The sequence below is a fragment of the Bactrocera latifrons genome, unplaced genomic scaffold, assembly GCF_001853355.1.
Source record: "Bactrocera latifrons isolate USDA-ARS-PBARC rearing strain unplaced genomic scaffold, ASM185335v1 scaffold_229, whole genome shotgun sequence".
NCBI classification, from domain to species: domain Eukaryota; kingdom Metazoa; phylum Arthropoda; class Insecta; order Diptera; family Tephritidae; genus Bactrocera; species Bactrocera latifrons.
Genome location: NW_017535841.1, coordinates 413,162 through 418,813, shown reverse-complemented (window position 1 = coordinate 418,813; position 5,652 = coordinate 413,162). Strand labels below are relative to the sequence as shown.

The 5,652-nt window shown below is 34.8% G+C and overlaps 1 long non-coding RNA gene across 1 annotated transcript; it reads right to left on the bottom strand.

The window, feature by feature from the left end:
- Positions 1-4,202: 4,202 nt before the first annotated feature.
- On the bottom strand, positions 4,203-5,043 carry LOC108968752. Its single transcript, XR_001993354.1, has 4 exons — positions 4,950-5,043; positions 4,728-4,820; positions 4,500-4,664; positions 4,203-4,433 (listed from the first exon to the last, which is right to left on the bottom strand). It is a non-coding gene; the product is annotated as an uncharacterized LOC108968752 (long non-coding RNA).
- Positions 5,044-5,652: the final 609 nt, after the last annotated feature.

Sequence of the window (5,652 nt, the reverse complement as noted above, 5' to 3'; positions counted from 1 at the left end):
ATATATGTGGCACATTTTTTAAGAAAGCACGAGGGAATCATATCTGGGCCATAATTGTATGATTGTTCTAATATAAGACGTCTGCTTCGGAAATGGTAGGTGCATTAATGACAGAAATCGAACATACCTTGTGCTGATGCGGAACGTTTTTTTCAGATTTTGGAGAGTAATTGGACTTGAAGAACTCAGAGATTATTGTTACTAGACATACTAGACTTATTTCATAGCAGACGGAAAATTAGAAATCCTGCATTTGGAGGTGACGAGACCATACAACAGTTTTGAATTACGTATAATATTATTTTTTACTTTATTTATTGTAATTATTATAACATATTTTGTTAAGTTCAGTAAATTGTCGACACAATTTAGAATATTTTGAATAGTCAGCAACTAAACCAGTTTTTTTTAAAAAGTTTAAAAGCACGAGACTTTCTGTTCTTTAATTTGCATAATTCTTTCGAGAAGCATAAATTAGAACTAATTTTTTGAGTAACAACACACTTCGGAACATATTTTTCAAATAAGTTTAAAATAGTTTCATTAAAGTGGGAAGCACTAAATTCAATATTGCCACTGTAATCTGGCCAAGTTACTTTAGAAAGTTCGTAATTAATCTTCTTCAAATTAGCTTTCGCAAAGTTGATCAGAAAACAAGGATCTTGTGTATTATTATGAGTAACCCCGATATTTCATCTAAAAACTCGTTAAAACATAAGCGAGTACTAATAGGAATGGTGTGATCATCTATAGTTTTCCATGATACGCACGCACGGTAAATTGAAATCCCCCAAAACAGTCATGGAATCAGTATTGTTAGCCATTGAGAAAACAATATTTATTAATGAAGCATGCTGCATATAAACAGATATATCCGAGTGAGGCGGTATAAAAGATAAATTTAAGTATATATGGCCACTATTAGCGCAAATGCGATTGCACTTAAATTCTATGAAGTCTGCATGCGAAACATCGACTTCTTCGAATGGAAGAATGAACAGCAAACAAGGCACCACCTCCTTTTCTGTTCAGCCGGTCATATCTATAGATTTCGAATTCGCTGTTGAGTATTTCATTATCAAAAATGTAAGGCTTTAGCCAAGTCTCTGTGAAAGCAAAATCAGAAAGTTACAGTGAATGCTGTTTAAATACAAATCGGAAAGTTTTGTATTAAGACCTCTAACATTTTGATAATAAATAGTCAGCGAATTGTTGTCAATTAGTTTTTTGTATTCACGGAATTTCTTGGCATTTTAGTGATAACTACAGGGGGCTTATCACGTTTGTGCTCGAATTCGCGCACAAAGACCCCAGATGACCAGAATGAGTTGTCAAGTCTTAGTTGAAAACTCTAAGCGGATACGTCCATCTTAAACGACGAAATATCCCGRTTRTASTTGAMRTTAAATTTACGGMCGTCTGTATCTGCCGTTTTTAATTKCGAYGAGATGTAACTTWTTATATCAYCGACTRMGGTATCCGCAGCAAATCTCGAGATAAAAATTKCSTTTTKCCGCGGTATAACTAAGTTTTTATTAGCTGACTTGTAGGTATTTGGAGGCGGATCTTGAGATGTTTTCCGCTTACCGWGTTCAGTAGCGGTTTTCTCAGTGTCCTGAGCAGACGGAACCTTCTCTCCTTGAGGACAAGGGGATGAAAGATTAATGAGGTCAATAGTGGGTGGGGCATTCTTTTTAAGGAAGATACAGTGGTATCTWCATCAGACGGACGTTTACGTTTAGATGAAGTTTTTGGATTCTCTTCCTGAATATTTAGACATTGAAACGATTGAAACAGCGTTTCATAACGCCTAAATTTTTCAGTAAGGGTTTTAAGCTCACGACCAATCTCCTTGAAACTATTGCGCGCCTGCTTAAAAACCTTAAACAATTCAATTTCAGTTGGTCTGCATTTTAAGCAAGACCAGCGCAATCCCTTMCTGTCAAGAATAGAATCCAAGATCCTACCTGTCAGTCCAGCACATTTAAGATGGGCAAGCCCATCACAAAGCCAGCAAGAAACAAAGCGTTCCGACTCGCCTTTCACAGAGCAAACAAAAACAATATTAAACAAAAATATAAAAATGTTAAATAATAAAAGTAAAAAGAGAAATACAAAAAATATTTATAAGAAATGAATKCAATAAAAATAGTTGGTTATCAAAGATAACAACCTATGTAGCGAGCAGTTTAAGATGCACTGTAACAAACGAAAAGTAAGAAACTCGCGAACAACTGAGGACAAAGATGGAAACGAATAAAAACAAGAAAGAAATTTAAGTAAGCAATATAAATTAACACTAACAATTGCACTATTTAAAATGTAGCAATAAAAATAAATTGAAAATGACTCAGCACAATAAATTTAAATTAGCCATCACAGAATTAAAGTAAATTCAATAGCTTCAATAGCATAATATAACACTGATACTTATCTTAAAAGAACAATTAATCCAAATATTTTCACAATAAAGTTTTGAATATAAATTAAACAAATGCGACAGAGCACCAAAATTCACAGCTGAGCACGAGAAGGGTTGAGAATGATTATGGTCCCAAGGTTATCTCCGTGATGAGGCGAAGGCGAGGGTTGACGTACGCTCTTATGAGGCAATGCGTTCAGAGCCGACCAGCGCAAATAAGGATTCACCTCAACTATCACGCCAACTTAACGACGACGGGAAGGGTACGTACTCTGAGGCCTGCCAGGGTTTTAACGGGACGGGGGTGGTTAGCCCGACAGCCATTTCTGATGACTGTCACCTCATCATACTCAGGTGCCCGAATGCTGCCGCCACCAGCTCAGTGTTCTACCAAATCCAAATAAAAAATTCTAAAGCCAAAGGTCGTCCAAGGAGTTGTAAGGCCGTGGAGGCTGCGGGCCATTCAGCATCACCCAGGATATACCAGCTTGGAGGCCACCTGCATTATGGTAGATTCGCCATTACCCTTCGTCGGCATTTATCAATGCCTTATCTAGGTAGATGTCTGTCTGTATAGGACTACTTTTGGCATATTTACTTCTGAATGGAGAATCATTCATATGTGCTATGTGTCACCAAATAGTGCTGAAAAGTTTTTAAAGCGCTGTATCGTTTTGCTCAATTTTATAAAATGGTAACTACCTAAGTGCTAACTTCATTAATATATATGAAGATGATACGGTGATTGATGGTACTTGGTAGTTTTTTGTGAAACGTTATTTTATTATATATACATATATATATATATGTTAAATATTTTAAATTATCGAAAATGGTTATGTGATAAAATGTTTGTGTGCCAATATAGAAAGAAAAAAGTATCGGCAACCATAGTTACGAAAGTAAATATCCTACAAAGCGCTTTATTGCAGTTCACGTATCGACCGTATCGTTCATGGCCAATAACCACCATGTTGCTTCCTTTGGTGACGTATTAACAAACGTATTTTATCGATTTCATCATACTACAGTACTCAACAGTGAAATGAGTTTTGAATGTGAATTAGACAATAGCGGTGAATATAGTGCGATCCATGTATTGTCAGCTTTGAATGCTGAATGTTCTGCCATTGTCGTCTGGTGAGCGACGCCGATATGCGCTCTTATCCATCATTTCTAATTTGTGTGCGAAAGAAAAGCACCTTAATAGTGTTTCGAGCATTTATTGTCAGACATACAAACCGAAGTGTAATTGTGATGTCCGCAAAGTCCATGAACTATATTGGTATTCATCACCTCGTATAATACTGGATCTTTCTCTGCATCATAAATTTCCGCAGAAAGATTTCATCAATTTGATCTTGTGTAACCACAATCAACCATCCAAATAAGAATGTGTGCGTGCGGCAAACCTCTTTTTTGCAACTCAACAGAGTACATCCAGCATCTAACAGATTGGTTCAGCCGTTCTCGAGCCGTTACTAACAAACAAACATTCTTTCGTTTGTAAGGGCTGTTTTTTAGGGCTTTTCCGGCAATTATTCGAATTTTTCTCTCCGTAAGAACCATCTTTGAGGCTCAGCGAACATTTAGAAAAAAGAATTGGCCAAATTGGACCAGGCGTTGTTGAGTTATGCACTTACCAACACATTTTGCGATTCATTTTTAGATATACGATACGATTAATAATATTTTGCATCTATATGTACATATGAATATTATATAAAACTTATACATTAATGTAATGCATTTCATTTAAATTTTGAATTTTTTGGTGAACATATTGCAGAACCTATTGCTTCCAAGATATTATCATGAGGCTTTTTTTTCAAAAACTCGCTCACATTCTCTACGAACGCATTCTAAATTCTTTTCCGTTTGCTTATTTTTCTTAGGAGGAACTGGCACTGTATTTTGTTTTTCTAAAATTATTTCCCCGCTTTGATTGAAATCAAGGTTAAATGATGATTCCAAATCAATTTCCGCGTCACTTATTACATTTGTTGTTGTCCTAAAATAATATGTACGTATATATACATTAGTGTATCATATGCACAATTGTAAGCAATATTTTTACTTGGGTATATACTTTCTTTCTCAGTGCGACTTTTTTAAGGTTAAGAGCGCGAAATACCAGTTCATCCTAAAGGTGCTACTTCCTTTCCACTGGTCTGGTGCTGCAATTTTAATTCTATGGCGTAGCGGTCACGCAAAGATTTAAACCTTTTGCGACAATGAGCCTCTTTAAAAATAAATGTGTAAAATAAAATTAGATACATTTTTAATTTTCATAACATATATTTACCCTCTCCAGTTTCTTTTGATTTCTGTCCCTGTAACACAACTGAGTTTTGTCCCAGATGCATTAATGTTTTTCAATTTCACTAATTAACATTTCCTGGAACATGGAACATATTTAATTTAAAAATAGCGGTTAAATAAAAAATATTCTTAAACTGCCACAATTTTTATCAAAAAAAATAAATAAAGTTACGGCAGAGATGTTTAAAGCACTGTAGCCACTTACTTAATATCTTGTGGATCAAAACGCCAAACAAAACATTATTAATAGTTTAAGTACTTTTTAAATTTAATTTTAACTAGTTTTTTGTGAAACGTTATTTTATTATATATACGTTAAATATTTGAAATTATCGAAAATGGTTATGTGATAAAATGTTTGTGTGCCAATATAGAAAGAAAAAAGTATCGGCAACCATAGTTACGAAATCTATTGTCAAAAGCGCTGGCAAATAGAACAAAATCTTTTTGAAACTTCAAGCTTTTTTTATGATCTTATGCTTTTGACAGTTCTCACAGTTCTCACAGTCCCTTGAGTTTCTTATTTCATTTTGATTACGTTATCAAATACACTGTCAGGTACATTATATGTTGAAAAAAAGTTTTAGTTGTGGAATTAACGCTCTGGCTTGTATGTTGGTTAAAATTTCACCTCCTTCCGCGTCATTATCATCCTCGCCACTTCGTTATTTATATGCAAAACTTCTTCCGACATATCATTATCTGTCAACATACCAGATACAGCAACTTCGTTGTCGCCGTATTCCTCAAAAGTACCGGAATTTAGAGATAACCTGAAAARTACCTATGTTCAATGAACTGCCCTCCAATAAATCATGATTTAATATTTTACCCCAAATACGGAAGCAGTTTTGAATACATCATATGCTCATATTTTTCCACGCTTTATAAGCAATTTGTATGGCTGT